Source organism: Corvus hawaiiensis, chromosome 5, assembly GCF_020740725.1.
Source record: "Corvus hawaiiensis isolate bCorHaw1 chromosome 5, bCorHaw1.pri.cur, whole genome shotgun sequence".
In the NCBI taxonomy this organism is placed as follows: Eukaryota; Metazoa; Chordata; class Aves; order Passeriformes; family Corvidae; genus Corvus; species Corvus hawaiiensis.
In genome coordinates, this window is record NC_063217.1 from 19,301,481 (window position 1) to 19,327,940 (window position 26,460).

The following is a 26,460-nucleotide window of genomic DNA, read 5'->3' on the forward strand; positions in this document are numbered from 1 at the left end:
AGAATGAAGTAAGTGTATCTAAATGCATGCTCCTGTTTGACTTCAGGGTAAAATAAAATACCTCACCCTGAAACATCTCTGGGGGGGTATAAGTAAATCATAGTCTAGACAAGACATACATATTTTTCATCTGTTGTGAAGTATTACATCTTAGCTGAGGGTGGGAAGGAGGTGGCTATCAGCCATGAAAGAGTAACTTAAGTCACCTGAACATTAAGCATATCCTAATCACTAACGACAGCACCAAATGCTGGGAAGCAAGAGGGGAAAGAAGGATGGAATAAGATGAACCACCAATGAAGCTTTGAGATCTGAGCATGGTAGAATCCAGGAAGGCTCTGAAGGCTCAGAGGATACTTTGCCTGCTATCCTCTGAAACTGGATTTTTTTTCTCCATATCTGAGGCTTGGTTGCCATAATCTGATTCAATCTAAGAGAGAATAAACTGCAGTCTACTTTGATCTACAGGTTTTTTCTTGTCAAAAAACACTTTTCTCCCCCACTAATGCAGATCAAGCTGTCATTGAAAAATCAGTTATTTTGATAACCCAGTTTTTTGTGATGTTTCACTTTCCACTGATAGTCTTTATTACCTTGTCCTGTTCATTTTAAATTCAGTGTTCTGTGATTAATAACCTTATTACAGTGATACATGTTTATTTCCTCATTGCTGGATTTCATAAAGTTGAGTTTCCCATCTTTGAACTTCATCAAAGTAAAACATACCAGCTATCTTCATTCGAGCAAATTTTTGTATGTTGCTTTTCTTATTGTTACCCACTTCCTTATACCTGTATCTATAGCTGTGTGGTCACTCACCAGCAGATAGGAGCTTCCTCTGTATGTGCTCTCAGCTGTGCCTGTAATTAGCAGGTTGCAAAGCCCAACTCATAAACTTGCAGCTGTGGCTTAACACTTCTCTAAAATGGCCACATAGCTTCCAGTTGGCCCTGAGTGCTGAAACATCTGTCTGCAATGAACCTTATAGTAAACCCTGTGAGTCAGTGTAGTGGCTTCCTAGACAGAGGAGTACTGGTGTGCAGTTAAGTAGCCTACTTATGCCAAGATGGCACGGGCTTGAGTTAGAAGACCAGTGGAGCAAAATGTCATGTAGGCAGGTCAAGTGAACGAGATAGCATATGCAGTGCTTAACAACAAGGCACAAGAGAAGGTAAAACTGCAGGTTGTGAGATCATAGGATTGCAACTTGGGACAAACCTACAGATATGAATGAAAAGAAAATGGCACTGTGTAGGAGAGGAAATCCTTTTCTAACTCCTCTGAACCTACATGTAAAGCAGAATGCTGGAGAAGGCTCTGATTCATGATATTTGCTGTTTCTTCTCTCCATGACTCTCTACTATCACTCAGAAAAGTGTGTATAGGGGACTAAACCACTGTGAAGGTACCCATGGTATTATGGAATCTGCCAGCCATGTGGAGAAAAGCCAGTGTGCCCGAGATCAACACAGGTCTGTGGTACAAAACATGCCTGTATGAGTGGGTGAATCTGGGGGATATGAAACTCCATGACAATATTTGACCATGCATGGCCCAGCTCTGACTTCCACATGAAAGCAGGAAATCTCTGTGTTTGTACATCAAGCCAAAAATCCATCTTTTCACCCTGCTTTCATTCACCCCTTGTTAAGCTTTATGACTAAGAGTCTGTTCTGTCTCTTCTTCTTTGTCTTGTGCTTTGTTTCTTCTTCCCAAGCGCTCCACTGAGGAACCATGCAGAATGTACACAGTGCTGCCAGAAGCTTTAGTGCTCCTTGGGAGCGGGTGCTGTATCTCTTGCTTGCCTGCTCTGTGCAAATACTGTCTAAGTGCAGTCTTGCACCTGTTTAAATGCCTGTGTGCTTGTTAAGGGCCCGGATTTCCAGAGGACAGCTTTGTGTTGCTCTTGGGAGTCAGAGGTTCTCTCACTACGTTTCAAGGGGACAGTCATCCCAAGAAGTGTTATTCCCAAATGGATACTTTGCTGCAGGGTTTCCATTGGGATGACATCTGCTGATTTCATGCAGGCGTAGCAGCCCAGGCACCACGGACCATGACCACTGGTATGGGCATTTCCAGCAAACCATAGTTAACCAGCCCCTCTGAAATATCCAAGAAGTTTCCAGCTAAAAGCAAAAACTGAGCTGTTTGCAATGAAATATACCCCTTGCATAGTAATGGTTGCATGTAAGGACATTCACAGAAATAAATGAAAGCCATGCTGGTAGCTGTCGGCACTTTACAGCAGCTCTAAGAGCTCTTTCTGTTTTCCTCAGCTAAAATGGTGCCAGGATGCTTTTGTTGCCTGACGGGCTGCTGGCAAGAGCCTCCCTTTCGGATAGTGCTGATTGTAGTGCTGCTTACTGCTGCCGAGCCTGGCAGCCAGGTTCTGTCCCACTGCCCCTGCCAGGAGCAGGCGGCCTCGGAGGCACCAGCCCTGGGCACCAAGCACCCTCCCAGGGACAGGCTGAGGCTGGAGCAGGACACGGTGCCTGTGGCTGGGCAGGGAGAGCTGGAGACTGGTCCTGCTGCAGTGCCGCTGGGGCAGGGACCGATGACCCCAGAGGATAATGAAATGGGGTCCTGGACAGGGTGAAATGTGGGAGCCCTGGAGGGTAGCAGTGCCCTCACAGCCACTTCAGCTCTGCAGCAGCAGCTCCAGCCTGTGCAGGAGCCCCGCTGGCAGCTGCTGTCTGGCTGTGGGCCTGGGGATGGATGCACCTGCCTGCTCCATGCCGAGGCCTCCCTGAGGGCCTTCTCTGGGTCATAAACCTGGAATTTAATTGAATACCGGACTGTAATGCTTCTGCCAGAAGAGGGTGGCTGCTGGAATCTGGCTGGGTTCCTGGATAGCTAGAGATGCTTCAGGAATGCTGATGTCCCTTGAGTGTAGCCAGGCGAAATATCATCTGGCCAGGCAGCAAACAGAGCCATTTGTTAAAGGTGAGTGCAAACCCTCAGCACCAGCCTGGCCTTCTGGATATATCAAAATGCTTGTGCTTGTTTGAATTAAAGCCTCCCTGCAAACCAGAGTGAGCTTTCCCCTCAGCAGAGCACATTTAAATGGAAAACCAAAGAGAAAGTCAAGCACTCAGTATCTGAAAAGTCATCTCACAGAGAGCTAAACATCTGTAGACAGGTAAAAGGATCCCGATGCCATGGATAGATAAGTAGGACTTGAGAACAACCTGCTGCTTAACAACTGCTGAGGAAAAGATGGCAGGATGGGAAAGGCCTCAATCTGTTTCAGAGGCCTGACTTTTGCCTCTGTACTCATGGCAATATTCTTCATTTGTGCAATATTTTCCACCCAAGAAACAATGCTGTTAAAGATGACATGATACTGCTGATGAACTATTTTGTGTTAGCTTTCCAGTCAGAAAAGTGAAAGGGTGATGCATTTGTCATACTGAAATGATGTCACTTTGGGAAGGGAATAATGTTTTTGTACTATGAGATAATTAATGTCTTCTCTCCCTGAGGGTTTGATTAAACTATCAAGTACCAAGTGACATCTTTGTCATATGACGCTTCTTCGGAAACCATAAGTGCCAGAACAGCATTTCAGTGTATACTTTGGCTAATGTAGAGCCACTGCTCCTCCCCAGGGCTGAATTTGTCATGACTCCTGGGCAGCGAGGAATCTTTGGTCTCTTGAAATAGGTTATTTCCTTTTTCAGAGAGAAATAAGAAGACAAAAGCAAGGGATTAATAAATTTTTAGGTAGAATTCCTGCAGCAAGGAATTGTGATCAATATGAAAAAGCAGTAGTACTGAGACCTTGGGCTATATTGCTTGGGAGGAATCCTTTGCATTTCACAATAGGCACAAAGGGAGATACTATTAATATTATTTTCCTGTAGATGTTTTAAATACAGTTAACTAATGCACCAGTAAAGTTACTTGTATTGAAGGCATTACACTGATAAAATGTGAGGAATGCCCATCTGAGACCAAAGAGGTTAGGTAAAGAAAAGGGAGCAAAAAGAAGAAGGACATACAGGTGACAGAAATAAGAAATGACACAAATATGAGACAAAGCAATTGCTAGGAAATTAATCTAGGAATTACCCCAACACACTGGAAATCTGTGGGCCCTGGTGGTCTGGTAGATTACACTGTCCTAGCTGCTACCACTTCATTTTTAAAAGGTAAAATCTGTCCTGATCCTCAAATGTCTTCAGCCATTATGTTCAAGTTCTTGCAAGTGCTGTGCAAGAAAAATTCATGCACGCCAGCTCTGACAGAGCAGTGAATACAGCAGGTGAAAAAATAGAAAGCTAATTAAAACTAAATCTTGAAATCCTGCTGCAATTCCACCATGGGGCTTGGCACGAAATGAATTTTCATATCAAAATAAGGGGAAAATATTTGGTTTTGTATTTTTATTTCTTTCCTCCTTTTAAGAAAGTGTACCATAAGATTTTATACTGTCCAGTTATCATCACATATAAAGAGCTTATTTCCTGCTCTATAACTTCATGATTATCAAGGGCACCACAGTCATGATACTATGTTGCTCCCTAGGTTTCCCAGTTGGAAGGAAGTTTGTTGAGTAAGTTAAACATTAGACATGAAAAAAGTAAAGTAAGAAATATCCCCATAACTCCACTAAATTTCTTAAATTCCATAGCAGGATGAAACGAGTAAAAACCCCAATGACATTCGACTTGAAATCTTTTGTTGGATTTTGTTTTAAAACTTTCTGTGAAAAGATTCAATAGGTATTTTAATTCAATCCCTAAACTTCTTTTGGATGAACCTCAGTTTTTAAGATCCAGACATTTTACTGGCAGTAGTGTTTGTTTGGTGTTAGAAGACTTCAAGCTTGGATTCCTCAGATTATTTCATTCACTTATGGCAGCCAAACTTCCAGAGAAACAATTTGGGCATGCAGGACTGAAATGGGAAGATTTTAAAATGTTGCCCCATCATTCAAAAACTGAAGCTCAGGTTATATTTCCTTCTTTTTCATTTACAGCAGTAGAAATTGTCTCCAATTTCAGTGATCTTGAACAAAAATTATTTTGCAGTCACAATGTCGAAAGCAGAGAAAATGTGAAACAAAAGGTGTTGAGTCCAAACACATAGTTAACTGACCAAGTTACTACAAAACTCTCCCTAATAATCTCAGGTTTATTTAAGTGTTTTATTAAAGAATTACATAACTTGATGTCTCTTGTTTTATTTCTTCTAAGGATTTGTGTGTTTCTGTAGTGGTTTGGTCCAAAATACTCATTACTGTTTATCTTCTGTGAGATAAGAATTAGGAGAAATGCAAAGCAGGCACCAAACTTGAAAGAATATAAAGAAGTTTATTAACAGACCTAAAAGAGGGAAAAAAAAAATTATACCACACCTTCAGAACTCTCCTCCTTCCCCCACCTTCCTCCTTTCTCCCGCTGACAATGTAAAAAGACAACCCTTAAGATGTTCAGTCTGTTTACCACTTCCATAATAACCTTGTTCAGTCCATTTAGAAAGAGAAGTCTCTTCTTGCTCGCGCTATGAAAACATTATCACAACGAGACAGCCGCCCACTTCCAAATATCATTCAGTCCATTCAGGAAGAGGAGTCTCTGCTCGCATGTGAGTCCCTTCCCCCGACTTGCAGCTTTTCCCGCAAGTGCTTTCGAGGGTCCACTCTTGAAGGTTTTTTTTGGGGTACAATTTTAAGGTTGAGCCGTTCAGAAACAAAAACAGAGGCCCTTCTCCTTCCCTGGGAGCAAAGGGTCTTCCTCATCTTCGTCGTTAGGACTATCTCTGGGAGCATCTCTAGGAACTGAGGTTTCTCCTTTCCCTTTGGAGCAAAAGTCCTCATCTGGTCCATCTCTAGGGACTGAGGTTTTCTCCTTTCCCATTTGAAGCAAAACTCCTCATCTGGTCCATCTCTCCCTGTCCAAACTTCTCATGAAATTACAGCTGTGTCAGCATCTGCCTATCTCAGCGCAGGTGCTTTTGCTCACGAGTTGAACACTCCACCCCCCATATCTTCATGAAATTACAACAGGATACTCTGATATATCATAGCTTCACAACAGAATTTCAGCTTTAAGCATCTCCTCTCTCTCTTCCCTCAGGTTTTCAGCTCTTCACAGCACTAAAGGGTTAATCTCACCTCGGCCTTGCAGCTGTGTGGCTTATCACTGTTGGTCACCTGGCCTCTGCCGGACAGCGGTGCCGCTTTGCTGAAATCTTGGCCGCAGTGGAGAGGAGGGGGGGGTTCCGAGCCGCTCTGGCTGCCCACAGCCCTGCTGGGGCGGGGGGGGTTCGTCCTGGAGCCATGGCCCGGCCCGGCCAGGCCTGAGAAGGGCCTGGGCCAGGCCCACTGGGCCCCGCTCGGGCCCCGCAGCCACCTGTCCCAGCGCTGGAAACGAGAGAGAGCTTGGGGGGGAGTTTGTCTATTCTTAAATGTGGATCACAGAGACGGTCACAACTTTAAGTGGCTTAGAGAATTGTCCATATTCAAACTGGCCACCTGATAGGTTCTGTCAGGTCCCAGAGGAAGCTGTAAGCACCCCTCAGCAAGGACATCCCTTCCAGGACTATGCTTGCTAACCTATGACAGTTTCTTAGCTTGCAAGGGCATGGGATTGGAATCTCTCATGGCTTCAAGAAAGGAAGCAGTTTTTTTCTGGGGTAAATTTCCTTGCTTGATAGAAAATATTTGTATATTCTCTCCCTAAGTGAACTTATTTGTGTTGAAAAAGAAACCTATTAACTATTATAGCTTTGGCTAGAGATATGAACTCATACTAGTACAAGGAAGAAGAGCCATCTTTATTCAGTTTCCCTGTAATTTATGTCCCTGCCCAAGTCACTTTGTCACTATATTGCATTATTCTCTAGGAACCTAGTTCATAGTCCTTCAAACTGCTCCCTGAAACTGCAATTTGTGGTAGGTCCCGGAAGATTCCAGAAAATCTAAGAACAAAGTCCCACCATTTTCTGGAGGTAGACTGAAGGTAATAATATTTTCCACTAAACAAAGGCTAAACCTTAAGTTTAGTGTTGACAGAAATTGAATTTCTTGCAAGATAGCTGTGATTGAAGCAAGTTTTTATGCAGTACCTGTAGAGATGCAGCAACACATAGGAGGAAGTGATGATGCCACTTTGGTGGCACTGGTGTCATCATTCTAAGAACAGGAAGACCCTTGTGCACCTAGGCAAGGAAAAATTAAAGCTCACCTGAGGAACAGCTTTTGACTTTCTCTTATGACTGTCATTAGGTAGGGCTGAATTGCTTTGGGGGTTTGAAAGAGTAACTTGGACATGAGACATGAAAAAGAATGAGGAGTAGTTTACGTACTTGTGTGGTGAACTAGTCCTGTTATGGCTGTGGGTGAGTTAGCTGACTTTTCATAAGGGAAAGAGAGTGATAATTTGGATTTTTTGGAAACTGATTTACTTTTCAATGTTGAAGAGCTAAGAGATGGCAGTTTTCACCTCTAGATATCTTAGCACCTGGAGGAAAATTGTGACAATATGTGAAGTTTTGTAGGAGTCTTCATGATTATCTCTAGGCAGCCTGTTGGAGATCAAGGAAACATTTTGAATTATCTGAGTTATTGAAATATGAAAGAATTATTTGAAGTAGTGATATGTCACTTTTGGACTTTTTAGGCTTACCTTAGTAAAGCAGAAGTGAAATGCACATTGCCTGAATTTTTAAGAGCTCTGAACTTTTCAGAATCAGCCAGGTATTTGTTCTACACATATGGTAGACCTGAGGTGTGTCTATGTGTCTGCTTTTACACTACTAAAAACATTCCCAGACTTCACAGAGACAATCACCTGGTCTATAATATTCTCAGCAGAGGGCAGACAGTGGGATCTGAAGCTGCACAGTCTAGTTGCTATGACCTGTTACTGCTGGCAACTGTGTATGTGGGATTTATAGGTGAACGTCCTTCTCAGAGCTTTGAGAATTCATTCTTCTCATGCTTTTTTAAAATAAACTGTCTTACTGTTGCTAAAAAAAAATTATAGCAGTATGGATTCTTATTGTTGGGATACGGAAGAGCACCTGGACTTTTGAAAAGGACACACATATTTTATTAAGTGATGAAGAAGAGAGTGTACAGACAGCTGGGGTGGAAAGTGAGGCTAAAATTATACCACATCTGGATTTTTTTTTTCTGTGAGGGTTCTTGTGCCCTGTACTGAAATCTTTCTTGCTGGACACTTAAATGGAAGTGTTCTGGCCTAAATGGACCTTGTGCTTAAGTAAGTCTGGCAATTCCTATATTAAACCATTTCTAGAATATACAAATGAAGGAGCTGACAGTTTATAGAATTCTGTTTGACTTGTATCCATTTCTTTCCATAATTCTTTTAACATGTGGAAATGAGGATACAGGTATTCACAGAGTTCATAGTGTATTTCATTCTGATTTGTTATTATATTGGAAAGACAAGTTACTGAGTCACTGTTCTAATAATTTTTTCCTTAGCTGCTGATAATTTCTTTATCGTGTTAGTTTTGGAAATTTTCATCTTCACTTTATTCTCACAATATGGGAATTTTTATCATGTTCCAAATTTTGGTCTCAGGCCATCTAGTTTCTGTAAAGTGTTGCCTTGCTTTGATTTGTTCCTCAGAATGATAGGTGATGTTGAAGTTCTCCTTGTGGGGCATCTCACCACTGCCTTGGTGTGTCCATATTCTTGGACCACCACACTGGAATATAAGAAATGGTAGAATCATAACTGAAACACTTATGTGTTGTTAACTGATACATGAAATAATATGCTGAAGAAAGAATTTTGTCTCCTGTTTTAAAGATCTGGGATTCTAGCCAGCCATGTCGCACTACCACTAGAGTTAAGTAGGATCATAAGATATCATAACACCAGATTTTTCAGTTGACTGGATGCAGCTCATGTTGGCACTTCATCTCTAAATTGTTTGGTTGAATCTGTTTTCCTTTATTAGTTATGTTGCAGCAAAGTGTACTAAATGTTCATCACAGAGCAACTGGAGGCCCGGACATAGGGTCAGGAAGAACAGCTGTGGCTTTGTAGATGCAGGTTAGAAGTTCATTCAAGTGGGAGGGAAAATAGCTGTATGTGTCAATAGGATGCAGGAAAATAGGAAAGGGGCAGCAAGTCATACATGTCTCCAGAAGGCCTTGCATCTGTAGGATGCAGCTCTCTCTGAAGGGTGGCTTTTTTGCAATTCTGAATCTCCAAAAGGCACAGAAAGCATTAATCTGAAACATGAAACCAGGACCAAGGTCCTAAGCTACACTGAAATAGCAGTGTTGTTTCTTTTTCCAGATGAGTAATTACTCTTTGGAGCCAGGGAGGAGGGGCTTGGAATATCACTTGAAATTACTTCCCCCCACACACACCTCCACATGTTTTTAAAGACTTTCCACGCAATGAAGTCACTGCTTAATTCTGAGGAGCACAGAAATGATTAGTACACAGTGCAGGAGGAGCACCTCCTGAGAACTGCTGAGGGGCTGTTTAAAAGAAAATAGAAGGAAAAGGGGAAAGGTCAATTTAGATTCCAGGTTGTCAAATCATGGAGACACATTCAAGGTCCATTCCAGCCTTCTGTATCACCAGAATGGCACAAAAATGTCCCATTCACTCTGGGCCAGATACACAGGCTGTTGCGCTTCTATTTTAATTCTTAGGATGCTCCATGTTAAAAGTGATAGGAACTATCCAAGTTCCCTAGTGGAAACATTAAATTTCATTATATCTTCCACAAAAGTGAGCAATATTTAGGACACTCAGCTGAGAAACCCATCTTCATAAGCTTGTGCTTGTGCCATTATGTTCTTGACCATCTTCTTTCCATAAGAGTAAAAAAAGTTTTCCTTTTCCTTCAGCTTCTCCCATGTTTGTTCTGCTGTTCTTGTTAGCATCACTCTTTTGCTTGAGTGCCTATATTCCTGTTTTCATTCCTCCTCAATATTGAGCTTGGTTATTTATGGGATCAGTATCACTGTCTATTACCATGATGTGCAAATGCTATCTCTAAAAATTATCAACGTGCCTAGTAAATTTCATGCTGTTTTTGGTACATTGCCATACTCATTAGAAAACCCAAAGTGCTCAGGGTACAGTTCTTTGCAGGGCTGCAAATTCATTTGGGTTTTATTTGAGACAAGATCCATGATGCAGAGGAAGGGTTTGATGCATTGATTGCATTGCCCCAGAGGATAAAGCAGCTGCAGAGGCTTGTTGATCAGAATTATAGTTTCTGGAGTTCAGTACATCAACTGCTTTAGAAATTAGGACCAAGTTTTCAAACCAGCTTCCAGTTTTCGAACCAGCTTCCACAGCTTTTGGAAGGGCATCTTGCCACAGGGGTCTGAGTCCATGAGAAAGAGCACAGAGGAAGTGTGTTAGTGCTTAAAAGTTGTATTTGTTTTGCTACAGCAAGTAGAGCTGCCTGATTTTTGATCTGACCAAGGTATGGGTTGATCTTTGCTAAGTAGTAAGGAACTACCACAAGTTTTCCAGCAGATCAAAGGAGGGAAGAGATGCTTTCTAGCCATCCACACCTATGAGGGCATCAGTCAGTACCCTGTTTTGCCATATGGCTGTGATAGCTCTTAGAGTTTCAGGAGTATTTTCAGGCCCTTAAAACATTTTCCTCAGCCTGACCAACACTGACTCAGTCTTGTCAGAGTTCAGCTTGAGCCAGTCAGCCGTACTTTATCAAAGAGCTGAATTCCTGTTGGTGTTCTGTCTTTTCAATAATAGTAATAGCTGTAACTGTTGAGAATGAGTATCCTTGCAATGTTATCAGCTATGCCTCTGCCACCTTGCAGTATCCACAAGAGATCAAAGAAAAAGGATATGTGTGACCCTGCAGGTGAAGGCCTGGACAGAAGATACAATTACACACCGTTCTGAGCTCTGCTTCAAACAAGACATTGCAGGTACCACAAGCAGGGTCACCTTTTTCTGAATCCAGCATTTTCATGGCTTAATGCACCCCTACATATGGCTCTATATGGGAGTATCAGGGTTTTTTCTATATTAGTGGTGGCCAGAGTGGCAATAAAGACAGTTTCCACTCTGTGTCCTGATGTGAACCCTGACTGTGAGGCCTCCAGAAACCTGGCGCTTGTATGCTGTTGGCATTTTCTGATTACTGTGTTTTTAATCATTTTGCCCAGAAATGAGATGGCAATTGCAGACATCTTCAGGGATAATATTTCCTTCCTGAGGAGTGGAAAAATGACTTACTTTTCAAGGAGCTTGATAGGTGAATCTCTCTGACTGAGGCACTGACTATTTCCATCTTTGGCAGGCAAAATTCTTCCGCATTGTTACCAATACAAAAAGCCACAAAAGTGATTCATATTTTTATGGCTCTAATTTTTTAGCACTTTCCTTAAGCTTTGCCATATGGATATGGGATGGGATGAAACAGATAATGGTATCTCTTGAAAGATGAAGCATTTTTTCCCTACGTGGATTTATTGGATCTACCAGTCCTGTATCTTGATGATTCTTCACAGGTTCCAGGACTTCAGTCTAACACTGCAACTGAACTGCCTGGCTTGATGAGCTGTTTTGTGTAGTGAACTACCCATTCTGGTTTTAACTGTGCAACACTTTTTGAAGAGTGATTTCTGTCTTTCTGATTCATTGGTCTTGAGCCATCTCTGAACTATGGTGAATTTCCTATCAGTGTGTGCAGGTTGGAATTTACATGTTGATGACAATTAATATCAGCTAGTTGGGCTGCTGGTTAAGGCATTATTTGTACTGTATTTGTGAGTGAACTTTCCAGCAAGAAGGTTCTTTTCTGAATCAGACCTGTTTGGTGAGAAAACTCCAAAGCACTGAGAAAGCAGCGGCGAAACTTTGGCTTGATAGCATCCAAATCAGACCAAAAAAGTGGTATGTTGGTTTCACTCCTATCAGCCACTCCAAACTGTTCAGTCCTATGCGTAAGATCTGTAGGGCACGTACCTTGTTCAGCCAGTGTGCTTTCTGTGTTTGACCACTTTCAGTGAAAACCTTACTGATGTTACTTTCCTATTGGTCTCTGGCCCAGTAGAAGATTCTGGTTTAAAATAGCTATGCAGCCACCCTCTGTGCATTCTGTGATTTCTTCTCAGAGACAAAGAGTTGTGTAGACTCAAAAATTATCAGAAATTGTGTCCTGGATAAGTCTATCTAGTCCTTACTCAACGCTCAAGCTCTCTACATATCTAAGACAACTATTAGTGTAATAATAAGGAATTAGTTCTTGTGCTTCATATACTACGATTTAGCTTTAGGATTGGAGGAATGGGTTGCTCTATTTGTTGAGTGGGTTTTTTTGTTTTATTTTGTTTTGTGTTGTTTTAAATGAGAATTCTGACTCTATTTCTGGGATGTCTGAAACTCATTTCTCTTTGTCGTCATTCATAATCAATTCCAGAGGTATCAAGTATTTTATAAAATGGTAGCTGCAGATTTTTTCCTACATCAGCCACTGGGACTAAAAAATAAATGCACATAATAGGGCCAGAATCTCAAGACATATCTGACACTTTGTTAAGCCTGTGTGTATCATAGTTTACAGCCTCAGAAAGTTCTTGTTCTTTTCTCTGATTATATTCTCAACTACTGTTCCATTCAAATGTAGCCAAAGACATGTCATTCTTGTTCTAATTCCTATGAACAAAGCACACAGCTTTTAGTTTTCATTCTTGGCCTCATTAATAATGATAATGCAATATTACAAAACAAATATAAACAGCGAAGAACCTCTAGGTGATTGTCAAGTTCCACTTGAGGATACACATTTCAGGAGCCCCACATATTCAGCTTATCTGACAACTAACCAGTTCTTTCACGACTCATTTCAAACTGCTGGAAATGGTAATAATGAGAAGCATTTTCCAAATGAAGTGAGAAAAATAATGTTTTACCTACCAAAAATCTCGAAACACTTGTTACTCAGTACCCACATGTAGAGGGACATGGCTGTGCATCTGTCTCTAAAATACGTGTGCCTGAGAAAGGAATCCAGTGGTATTCTGGGCCAGCAAAGGCTACTTATGACTCTATAGATGCACTTTTTTGACCATTCCAGAAAACGTTCAAGACACACTAGTTCTGAAGCCTACAGCCTTTCTTCCTTTTCCTTATTCCACCACCTTTTTGTGTATATAAATACAAAATGCTGTTAAGTACTGCTTCCAGAGACAGCTATTATGTTAGTGAAGGAATGCCCAGTACAAACTAGTTTGCTTACCTCCAGTGTGAGCTTATAGCTGTGGGGAAAAGATATAAATGGAAAATGCCATCCTGACTATTATTGTCTATTTTTATTTTATTTTGGAATATTTAGATGTGAGCCTTTAAACATAATGATTGTGAGGAACGGAGCCAGAGAGTTGTTCCTTCTTATGGCATTAATTCTCATTGTCACTACTGTACATATTATCTTCTAAAACTGGACTTAAGCTGTGGTTTGGATTTGTGGGAGCTGCTTTTTTTGGCTTTGTTATATAACCACACTTTCAACTGTGCCAAACAGCCTGCTTGTTTCAATAGGATGATAATTTGTTAAAGCAGGAGGGAGGAGAGAGTGACTGAAGTGCCACGTCTGCTTGGTTTTGCAAATATGGCACCTCATACCCACAAAGCATTTGCAAACATATAGCCAGCACTGTAGGCGGAAGCTGTGTTGCATACTTTAGGAATTACCTCTTTTCAAAGTCTCAGAAATCTTGTGGGCTCAAAATATTCATCAGCATACTGATGTTTAATAAGTTGCCATCTGTCAGCTGAAATGTGGTAAATCCAGTGTGAATGCTTTTAGCCCATGGAAAATGTAAGGCAATTTGATGTAGCTTTGCCTGCTAAACTAAGCCATACTACCCTGCGTTTGGCCAAACTAAAAGTGTGCATCCAGGTATTTCCAGGGACTCAGCTGATTTACTAAGTTGACCCATGATTGTGAGTCCTTCTGCACCTCCATCTGCAGCCAGATGATACTCAGAAACAGATCTGGAGGGATGGCTAAATTTAGCCATTTTTAAATTTAATTCAACTGCTTTGGCACCAGAAAGTCTTTCAGAATTTGCTCTGGCCAGGATGCATGGAAAGTACGTGCTCTGAAATGTAACACTGATTATTTATGGATTTCTACACTTCAGTATAGCGAGTGTACAGGAGCTAACCCCCTCTCCCTGCCCCCACCAAAATCTTTCAAGTGATTTTGTGGAGAAAGGTTTCAGAGAAAAACTCAAGAAAAAGGAGAGATGTGCTTGGGTTTTGCTACTTATCACTGACTATTCTTGAAAAATTGCAGGGGGATTTGTGGGTTACAAGTGTACAACTCATACTATACAGTGTGTTACTAAGTACAGTACTGTCTTGCAGGAAGTAAGGTTTGAATGTCACTCTTGGGCTTTGAATACATTGTAGTGGGAAATGAACAGGAATTACCATTTCATCATGCATCAACTGACAGTTTCCTTTGAAAATTCAACTTCTAATTGACTGCCATATTCTTAAGGCTGGAAGAGACATTATAATCTCCTTTGCTTGTCCTTCCATGTGACATAGCTTGCAAAATCTACATTTACATTTCCCAACTGAAACAAGCCTAGAACTCAAGCAGGCTCAACGCTACAAGTTTTTAAATGTCCATTTTTAAGACGAGTCAGCTGGAAACTTCAAACTGCAACATATTCTATCTTTAGAGGAAAATGAATTTGATTTATGTATGAACTTTGTGCCTTGGCCTTGACTCAGTTTTTTTCTAAGTAAAATTAGTATCTGGCAAAAATACTCCAGCCCCCTTACTTATTGGGTAATATAGTTCACTGGTCATTTAAAGAAGTGTAAAAAGATATACCTGGGAGACTGCATTCCTTTGGAAGGATGCAGAGTACCTCAAATGCACAATAGCCCTCGCTTGGGTATGAAGTGCAGAAAAAAGCAGCTGATTACAAATATTCCTGACCAAAATCAAGATGCAAATAGTCCTCATCTATTCAATCTGCACTGAAGTAATGACCCATTTAAAAAAAAAAAAAAGTTTGGATTTCACTTCTATTTTTTATTTAATGACTAAGTGTAGACACTAAAGAAGGGAATTGCCTGTTTTTATGAGCTGATTCCCTTTCCTTCCTCCTTGGCTCATGTGTCTCTCTGGTGACTAATGGGGAGGTTGCTTCTCTGGAACACAAGGGGAAAGTTTCAGTAAATTGCAAAAGCATGTTTGTTACTTGGAAGTCTTGGCACATTTTTGAGCAAAGTTCATGGAAACCGTAAAACTATTCTCAAGAAAGACTTTGAGGCCATATTCTCAAAAAATGCACCTACGCACAGGGACCTGCTTGTGAAAAGTTCATTGCAGTGATCAGATCAAGAATCTGAGCTGTTGTGCCGTCAAATAGATGTGCATAAAATACACGACTGCATCTGCAGATGAGGTAGTTTCCCTGACATGAAAATACACAACTCTCAGATTTGCATGGTTGTCTCTATGTTTTATAAGGGTGAATTAAGTACCTAATTTTATCTGACAATTAAACTCTTTCCTTACCTCTTTCCTTGACCCTCCTGTTTTCCATGTGCAGAAGATAAAAGGTTCCCCTTTAGAACAATCTAATGCTTCTAAAATGTTCTGCCCTCACAGAAAGCACTACATGAAGCAAAATTACTAATAAGGTCATAATGGAGACTGGTATGTTCTTACAGTAACTTGATCTCGGTAAAACTTTTAAGTCTTCCTACCAGTAACTTGGGTTTTGTTTTCTTATGTGAGGAAAACCAGAATCTATGGAATTGTAGGGAAAATAAACAGATCTGCAAGATGAGAGGAGAAGGAGAAGGAGAAGGAGAAGGAGAAGGAGAAGGAGAAGGAGAAGGAGAAGGAGAAGGAGAAGGAGAAGGAGAAGGAGAAGATGTCCTCTGGCAGGCTTTGAGTTCTAGAAAAATAAGCTCACACTAGTCTTTTGGCTGCCTGGATTACATCTGCAGCTGTTCATGTGCTCTCTTTATTATATGTCCACTTGCTGGCTTTAGTAGTCATATTCAAAAAAAATTAGCTTTTTCTTTTCTTAAAATGTCCATTAAAAATGGATATTGCAGTCACAAAAGCTGTTAAGCAAACATGCTGAGATACCTGGGAGACATACATAGGACAGGAATATTTTTTGTGTTTCCCTACCAATATCTTTCCAACTCAACCTGGAGCAAACAACTCTAATAGAAAAAGGAAGCTTCATTTTCCGTAGTCCCTTAGGTCTTGGCTTCCCCAACAAGGAAGTTACATAAACATCTTCTCTGATGATGACTTACGTGATGCAAAAAGGCATTTTCTGAGAATGGAACTGAAACTACATCTTCATTTCATACAACCCATAAAAACATTATATAGGTCATAATTGGCAAGGTTTTAATTGGAGGCCAACATCATTTTCCTGAGCTCCTCATAGTTGTTTGAACTTACACTTTTTTTACCAGTCCTGTACCCATCTTGGAGCAGTCTGCAGTGTGTCCAGCACGAATGTGTTTGCATGTTTGCAACTGACTTTAAAATACCTTGGTGATATGGCTGTTGTCAGCAACTTGCTCTACCTTCCTTTGTCCTTTTCTTGTATATTCATGTAACCTGAAACATCCTGGGAGGTTTTCCCTTTCAGTCCTGATTCGCCTAAAATTCTTTCCTTTGGTTGTTACAAGTCATGTCAGATGTATCAACACGGAGTTTCTCTTCTGAAATACACTCTCTTAAAAGACACATGTGCACACACACACACACACACACACACGGAAGCTGTTGAAAATCAATAGATGTAACTTAAATACTGGGAGTGTATAAAAACATAAACCACAATTCATCATTCAAAATATATTAGCAAATGAGAGCCATGGGGAGAGCTGACATAAGCAATCTGCCCAACATACAAAGCGTTAATTTTCTGGAAATGCCCCAGATGTGCTGGCTATAACTACCTAACCCTAGAAACATTCACAGACAAGATTTTGAACAACTATTTATAAGAGTAACAACTCTGACACTGGGTGTTGTCTGAGAATTAATGACTGCCCACAATTAATGGCCCTCAACTGCATTTGAGCCATCAGCTCCTCCCAGCTAGTCATTAGTCCCTACACACAGTTCTCAAACTCCTGTTGTCCATTTGGTATTGGACAAGATGAAAATACATTGTCTTCAAACACTGAAAAAGCTTGCAGCAATGTAAACTTTCAGTAACTCTACTGCTTTCTTGACAAGGTTTGCACTAGGGAAATTTCTGTGTTGTTTGGTCCTAAATGATATCTTTTACATATCCTTTGATTCCCACAATTAATCACTGCACAGCACCACAGGGAAAGAAGACTTCCATATGCTGTAGTAATAAGAAGCCTCCAAGAAATGTGACTAATAGAGGAAATGTGCAGCTTAAGCTGTGAATTAATAATTTATGTGAATTGCAAACAAGAGTTTGCATATGGTGCAAGTATGATTACAGATGAAGCTGTTCATGCAAATAAAAGGATCTGAGAAATAGTTGCACAGCTCAGGACCTGACTCCCTTTATGACCAGGTTTTCCAACTCTTATGACTTTGAAAATGCAGGGCTTGGTCACACACAATATAAAATCTGGGGCTGTGACTTTGGCTTTAGAGTGTGATTCTGATCTGAAGAGAGACTCCTCCAAAAATATGGAGTGCTCATTTTATGAAGTCTTCCTATTCCTGTACTCAGAATCATACCTGCTGACTTTGGAGACATAAATCTTGTGCTGAAAAGCGACAGTAAGTAATGCAGGAAGTGGCACTGGGGCTAGGAGTGAGATGAAGGAGTCACCCACACAGTTCCTTGCTTTGGGACAGAACTGAGTTAAAAGCTGGGATTTCCCTGTCATGGAAAATATTGTCACTTTTCAAATTGCTCTCCTTCAGAATAAAAACAGTTTGAAACTTCCTGTGGAATGGAAATTCTGTTGAAATATTCTGTTAAAAATGTCAAAGTACAAACAGAAGACCTCCCAATCCAGAAAGTAAAGGGTTTCTGCCTTGACTTAGACACAGCTGTCCACTTATAAAATAAAACCTGAGAATCAGCTCATAGAACATTGTCAGCATTGTACATTACACATCCTTTCAGACAGAATTGCTACACTACTGCATGAAATGTCAATAACAATACGTTTAAATCCCCTAAAAATAAATTATTTTTCATAACAGATTCAATTTTCAAATGTTTGTAGATTGTCTGGATTTGGTTTCAGGGCATTTTGAAGTCTTGTCAAAATTTTGGCTTCAGATTAAAAAAAAAATTCTTTTTTAATCTGTTAAAGACCAGTGCTTAGAAAAGACAAAGCCATGTCAATCCCATACAGAGTTGCAGTGCTGGTACCTCACGCAAACCAGCACACCCACATTACCAAACAAAGCACCGTGTATCTGTTTTGAATTGGCTCCTGTCAGGACGTCCATCATAATGGTGTCTGTAAGTCTGAGAATGTAAAGCTACTTGCTTTGTGGCCAACCTCTAACTACTAATAAGGGTTAGGGAGAAAGTTTCCTTGGAGGCAGTTCATCCCCTAATTACTTGCACAGATTTTCTAAAGCCCTTCTCAGATCAAGCTGGCATTAAGTCCTGTCAGAGCCAAAGGTTTAGCGCACAAGGACAGCAGCAGCTCCTATACTCCCACAGCCAAGGCTGCCAGCACTCCAGGGCCCACACTCCAGTGAGAGCTGGGGGCACTGGAGGCAGCACTGTTTGCAGAGGGCTTCAATCAGGGCCAGGTGCCAGAACAGGCAAAGCAGAGCCTTGTCAAGGGTGGCAAGCAAAAAAAGCTCTGCAGCTTCCTCAGTCTGTTGGAGGTCTTGCTCCCTGGCTTGTCACCATGGTCTTTGGCAGGGATGAGCAGGAAGGCAGAGTTGTTGAGCTTTGGGCCTCTTCCAATGTCAGGATGAGTAATGAGGGCTCTACCCTCAGTCTTTGTCATACCTCTGCCTTTTGCCCTCCCCTCCAATAACAAAGAATCTGACCTCTCATCCAAAGGGAGGCAAAATGCATTTTTGTCTTCTCTGTTAAGAATCCATGAGTCCCTTCTGATGCAGCAGCCTACAGCTCCTTTTCCTAAAGAACCAGGACTGTGGGGAAGTGAATTTGTGAATAAAGAAAAATAGGGACCTACTATTCGTGAGATGCAAACTTATTACACTGTTTTATCAATAACCATACCTGCCTGGAGATGGGGAATATCCTGAATATATGAGGAGTGGCTGAGGTCACTTGGTCTGTTCAGCCTGGAGGAGACTGAGGGGAGACCTCACTGCAGTTACAACTTCCTCACAAGGGGAAGTGTAGGAGCAGACACTGATCTCTTCTCTGTGGTGACCAGTGACAGGACCCAAGGGAAAGGGCTGAAACTGTGTCAGGGGAGGCTTATGTTACATATCAGGAAAGGCTTCTTCACCCAGAGGGTGGTTGGGCACTGGAACAGGCTCCCTAGGGAAGTGGTCACAGCACCAACCCTGACAGACTCCAAGAAGCATTTGGACAATGCTCTCAGGCACATGGTGTGACTCTTGGGGCTGTCCTGTGCAGGGCTAAGAGCTGGACTCATTGATCCTTGTGGGTCCCTTCCAACTCAGAATATTCCATGATCCTATGATTCTATGAATATTTCTAGGTTTATTTGTGCTGCTGTAGATAGCCCAAGAGTCCTTTGATCTAACTGAAATGGCCAGGCTCCTACCTGAAAGCCCCAGCCCATGCTAACACAGGGTATCTCAGCTTGGACATGGTTGCCTGGCTTGCAGACCACAGCTGGCCCACACCTGGCCAGGTTGGAATATGAGCAGGATGGGCTCAGGTCTCCCTGAGTTCAGCTACCCTGGGCACGAGTCTATCAGATCTCAGGGACAGCTAAACAGAAGCCCAGTGAATACCAGGTGTCAAGCCTGTTGTAGACATCTTTTTTTCCTAATCTTTTATCACACCTACAGTCTGGATTTTTTCTTCCCCTGTCACCAGACCCCTTAAAGTTGGACCAGCTGCTCACATAGATCCTAGGTAAGACACAGTCAAACAAATGAAGATCTTTACTTTGGGGTTTGCTAGAGTCTTCTACACCCAGTATTTCAAAGCTTTTCATAAACAATATAAAGGTCTACGAAGGTGTCATTTCACAAATGATGAAACTGAAGGATGCAGATGTTTGAAGACTGGTCCAAGACAGCAGAGCAGGAATGAGTGTGAGAATGCTGATGTAATTGCCACAGGATTTGGGTCCTAACCAGAGGATCATTGGGAGATGCTGTAATCCCTTTAGACTGTGATATTAATTTATTTGTATTTGCATATAAGAAATGTTAGTATTATAATACATACTGGGACTACTGCAATAGTACTGTAGTAGTAACTGTTATATTACAGTCAATTAATAAAAAAGGCAGCATTCTAAAGATGTGAATGGCAGCCTTTTTTGCCACACAGTTTGGGTGACAGTGGTTGAGAATTGGCAGTATCAGACCAAAAAGGTTTTCAAAGCTGAATGCCTGAAGTGGCAGTAAGAGTACCTAACAAGAAGAACAAGAAGAAATCCTTTTACAGTGAGAGAATGTAATGATACCCATTAGATCTTTTTTAAAAAATCTCACTGTGAACAGAGTTAAATAAGTAACTGGCAGCGTAAAGTCATTCACTGTTTATCAACAACAATTCTAAGTAATCTAAAGTCAGATCATTCTAAACAAAAAAATTGTTTGCAATCAGTCTTCGAAGTATTCTGGAGCATCTGGTAGACTCTCCCTTCTGCAATATTCATATCTGATTACAAGGCTAGAATTAGTTGTGAGCTCCCCAACACAGACTGTGTTTTCTGTAATGACAGATCAGTATGCATAGAAACTCACAAGATGAGATGAGAAGATTGAAAAGTGGTATGAAGTATTTCCTTCCTGAATTTTGGTATGTAATCAATAAATCAAGGCAAATGTGAAAGAGGTGCAATGGGAGTGAAATGGTCTCTTTACGGTGATTCTCTGTATAAGAAGGAAAGTGTAGGTAGGCTCATGCAACATCAGCGAGGTGGGGTTAGTGGGCTGGGATTCCATGAGCCTGGGGACATGATGCTACTCACTGGGAAGTCAGAAGTAATTAGAAGCAATAGTGCTGGAAGTGGTTTCATTCAGGTTCAACTGGCCTATGTATGGCTTGCAATAAAGAAGGTGTGTCTGGAGTATTTCAGGCTAAGAATTGATTTCCAGTGGAGAAAGGAAGCTCTTAGCTAGGCATTGTAGAAACGGCAGGGTGGAAAAGACTTGGACCTCAAACTGCCCAGCACTGATGCAGGATCAGGTATCCATGCACATTCCTGACAGGTAATTTTTAACTTTTCATTATAAACCTCATGTGAAGGAGATTTTACATTTTTTTTCCAGGGATCTTACTGCAGTCTTTCACATCTTCAACTGAAACCTGTGTTAACACCTTCAACCCAACAGCGTGCAAATGCAGAACCGCTTTGGGGATCCAAAGCAGTAACTGCCCAGACCTGGCCCCACTAGCTCAACTCTCCCCTCGACCATGCTGCACTGCTCCCTGTATTGTAGACATATGGCCTAGGACAGGCAGCGGAAGAGGCTGGATCTGACCTGCTACCCTTTCCCCAGAGGCCAAAGGCAGCGGTATCTGACAACAGAGCAGATCTCAAACATCTGCACACTTACGGTGCCTGTGAAGCCTGAGCGGTGAGTCGCAGAACTGCAGGGGTTTATGCTGCCGGTGGGAAGGGCAGGGTGGGAAGGTGCCTGTCTGCATGTGCCTGGCGTGCTGCAGTAGGCACACGTCACAAACCTGCACAGGAGAGCAAAACTGGGACCTACCCCGCTACTGCACAGGATACCAGTGCCTCAGGTGAAAGCAAGTCAATCGGCCAAACTAAGTTTCCCAAAATATTTAAAAGTTTAAAAAGGCTTATTTGATTACAGTGAAGTCCATTCAGCTCTGAAATTATGTCAGTGTGCTAGTTTAAAAAACCCAGTGGAAAATTACACCCCACTTAAGATACTCTCTTCTCCCCACCCTCTCCTGGTGAGAGGGGACACTAAAAGCAGAGATTCTGAGTTGAGATAAGAACCATTTACTTGAAAAAACTGAGCCCTGCAGTACTTGGGAAGCTGCTTAGTCTGGACAGGAGTCGTGCTGCCAGGAAACAGTGCCTTTGCCGGCTGCGGCAAATGCAGGGGGTTCCCTTCCCCGGGGCGGCAGCAGCAGCAGCAGCAGCAGCAGCAGCAGCAGCAGCACTCACATCTTTCCATGGCTTCAGCAGCAGTTACTGCTTGTGTGTGTTCAAGGGACCAGTCTGTCTTTCCCCACCACCGAGGTGAGACTGACTCCACTTCCAGCTTCCAGCGGTTCGGCATTTTCTGCTGAAACCACGCTCCCCCGCCATGACGTGGGTGGTGTGGAATTTAACAGTGCTAGAAAACTCCCACCCCTCTTTTTCCTCTGTACCCAGGACACTCAGTTTTCCTCTGCAAATGATCCCACAATGCATGAATCTGGAAGGCAGGAGACTGAGAGAGGTCGATATGTTATGTGAACAAAATTGTGACTCTTTCTTAGACAAGGTTGATGTTGGCCAATGCATCTTTCTCAGGAAGAAAGAAATATATACAGTTCTTTCTCAGCTTGACCAATTAGGAGAAGGTTTATTGTGAAACTGCTACTGGAGACAGTCCACTGAAAGACTATGGATTTGTTGTAGGGACTGGAGCATGTATCCTATGAGGAAAGGCTGAGAGAGCTGGGACTGTTCAGCCTGAAGACAAGGCACATGGGGTTCTTACCAGCGTATATAAATATATGACGGGAGGGTGCAAAGAGTATGATGCCAGGCTCTTCTCAGTGCTGCCCACTGACAGGACTAGAGACAGCTGAATAAAACCCTCTGAATGTCCGGAAATACTGTTTCACTGGCACAGTTTGCCCTGAGGTTGTGGAGTCTAGACCCTTGGAGATACTCAAATGCCATCTGGACATGGTGCTGGACAGGAGTTGGGCTAGATGACCTCTGGAGATTCCTTCCAACCTCGACCATTCTGTGATCCTGTGACCTTGACAAATACATAAAGTCTGTATTCAATACAGGAAGATCTACAACACTGAGATGAAGCATGACAATATTTTTTGTTGTTTGACATGCTGTCTTGTACCTGTTTATTTGGGACTCCATTAGCCTTACTAACTGACCAAACAATTGCACTGACTCCTTACAATGAAAACCTCCCAGTGTCATGCCAGGGTATAAGCCTTGGTATTCCATCTCAGTTTAAATCAAAAAAATTTTTTTTTTAAAAAAAAGCTGCCATGTAAGTAGAAAAGAAGTTTCTTGCATGGCTACTCAGAACTTACTCAGCCTCCTACATGTGGGACTGCTGCCCTCTGAAAAGGGCCTTCTGAACCATTTTGAAATAGGAGCTGACATGAAGTGACATAAAGGCCTTTAGACTTAATTTGAGATATATCACCCTGATGATCTCTTTTGTTTTCATTCTGTCATTTTACTGTCTCCTGAAGCATTTTATCAAAATCAAATGGTAGCTGTGATTAGGAATAGTTCTGTATCTACTTCCTCTCTCTTTAAGTAACTGGTTAGAAAGAGATCTTTAGTAAAGTTGCTGCTTTTAGTTGCATGGCTTTCTTTGTTATTTATGATTGAAAAATCTTTTGCCCTGCCTAAATGAAATATCATCTTAAGTGGAAAACTTATTTTGCCAGAATACTATATTATTCCTGACTGCGACCTAGTTATACTCATGATGCATAAGCCCACACATATCTTTTTATTATAAATAATGTTTTTCTCTGTTCTCTGTTCTTTCATTTTCTATGGAATCAATAATAAATATTTTCTGTCACTGTGCATCACTACAGAGGACACTTCAGTTAGACAATAACTACATGGAGTCTTGCCTTTGGGAGCTCCTTCTTACCTAGAACTGAGAGGAGTGTGGAAATTAAGGGCATGCTTTATGCTATTGATGGCTCCTATTCTTCCTTGTGTGTGCATGCTTGTTTTAAAGGACTCATGTAGAAAGTTTACTGCACTCAAAAACAACAAAGATGGGCCAGAGTGTATTTTTCCAATGCTATTTTAAACATGTGGTTATGGCTCTGAGAGACAGGGTTTCACCAGCCACACCCTTCTCCATTTCCCAGCTTCCTCAAACAGTTCCTCAGTGCTAGGGCAGATTCACTCCACGTGGAGCAATTGTGCAATCTTACATCATTCCTCATTCTTCGCCTCTCCATTTTCCTTATCTGTCATGAAAACTGTTGCTCCAATATACTCAAGACTTAATCAGTGCATTTTTAATGAAAGGTCCTAAAGTAGGCATTGCTATAATCTATTTACATGTTTCCTACCTATTAAATGACTGACAGTTTCATCTCTAACATATCTGAATTTTACATTGGACAAATCATATTTTCAGCAATACATTTATCACTGGCAAAGATTGTTGAAGGATACAAAGTTTTGTGGGATTATTTCCTTATATGATACTTCATTTCTTATGTAAATAGTCTTTGATGATCCTGTACTTTGATATATTTTTTCATGTATTTGTATCCACAACACATTGAAAGAAATAGTAAAAACATTATTCTGATAAAAGACTATCTAAACAAACACGGTATTTTTGCGATGTTCTCTTGGGAATTAAACAGAAAATAAAAGTTTACCAGTGGCGTATTAGCATAGATCTGTAGAAAATGTGGAGGGGGCTGAAGTTAGGAATAAATTACAAGTATGCATACACAGAGCTTTCACTCTGACATTTTCCTAATTGCCATTTTACAGTTTTTATTGCCACTGTACCTGCTCATTAATACATGTGTTTTAATAAGCATTCCTGTGGTTCAAGGAAATAATTCTGTTTCATGGATGAGGAGTTAAGAAACAGAGATTAAGCAATTTGTAAGAAGTCACACAGGAAGCATGTGGCTATCCCTACATCTCTCGAATGCCAGTCTGGTGGTGCAACTACAGCAGCAGCTCTCAGCTTGCAAAAAAAAAAAAAATCAGTATGAGTTGTGCTACAGCCCTACATTTGCTATTGTATAAGATCAAGATGATTATTAACTTTTAATATATTATGATACAATGCATAGCCCTTTATCTAGTATCTATGAATCCTGATCCTTAAGTTCTACCAGCTGCGTTACAAAAACTACTGCTGCTCAGAACACAGGATTTTAGAACAAGGTCTATGAACATTGACACATCATTATGGAAAGAAGTGAATGAATGATACTTGTTCTACTTATGTGATTAAAATTATTTCCCTCCTACCACTGTAAAATGCAATCCTGTAGAAAATTGCTTAACTCTAACTTAACTCTGTTCCCCAGTTGTGGTTAATGTGTGTTTGTGAACACCCACTGGTGCACAGAGTCCAGATTACCTCTACCCACAATACCTCATATTTCTCTGACATCCTTGAACGTGTTTCAGAAATATTCTGATAGAACATAGAAAATGATTGCTATTAAAAGATAATTTTCAATGGCTTTAGACAGATTGTGTCGCTAAATTCAGTTGAGAAAATACAGTTGCTCATACAGCTTTTTTAGATTTAGCATGTATCTTTGATATGATGTGAAAGTGCTTCTATAATAAGGACACAGGCTACTTTGGAATTTGTGTGGGTCCCCTGAAATGTCCTTTCTGTGGCAGCTGGAAGACCACAATGTTCAAGCATATTGAGTTCTCCAGGTGGTAGTCCCTAAAGCTCCTTCAAAACACCTTAATCATGTTCTGGGTTCAGTTTTCTCCTTGTCTTTTTATTTACATGCCTCAACCCAAGATCAATTAAGTTTTAGGATACCTTGCTATCAGTTTCCTCTGCTATGTTTCAGTTGCTCTGTCACTGCCTCAGGAGGGGATGCCTGATGGGGATACTGTTCACCTGAGAAAACCTACACCTGTATTCAAAATGGAAAAGGCAGGAGAACAGCAAAGACAGAATTGGAAATTAATTTTTCTTTTTATCTTTTTGCTAAGTTCTTAAAATTTACTGATGGAAGAATCCAAAGACTGGGGACCTCTTGACTAAAAGAGATACCAAAATCTAGTCCCTGACTAAAATCCTTTGGATGTTGGAGTAACTAGCATTTTTCATTACTTGTGACTGGGCTGAGGTAAACTGGTTCAGGCTTAATCTGGCACAAAAGGGCAGGAGTGGTAAGATGATGGCCTTGATTTGTCCATTTATTTAATAAAATGCTAAATAGGCACTGCAAACATACACCAGATCCAGGACTTGCTGATTCTTATTTCCCACTGGGAGAGTCCTTACTTTGGAGGCTATTCTTATGGACCTGCCAGGCCAGAATCATCCTGTATCTAATGGAGGAGGAATGAGAAGAGCTAAAACGGATAGCTGAAGCAAAGACATGTAGAAATGAGTTTGATCCTGTAGACTAAGTATTAATATTCTTTGTCCAAC

The 26,460-nt window shown here is 41.2% G+C and overlaps 1 long non-coding RNA gene across 2 annotated transcripts in view; it reads left to right on the top strand.

The window, feature by feature from the left end:
* Positions 1-26,460, top strand: part of LOC125325621 — a 74,422-nt gene that overhangs the window by 20,478 nt on the left and 27,484 nt on the right. For both annotated transcript variants that reach the window (XR_007203442.1, XR_007203441.1), the window contains exon 4: positions 21,388-21,696. This is a non-coding gene — a long non-coding RNA (uncharacterized LOC125325621). The remainder of the gene's footprint in view (positions 1-21,387; positions 21,697-26,460) is intronic.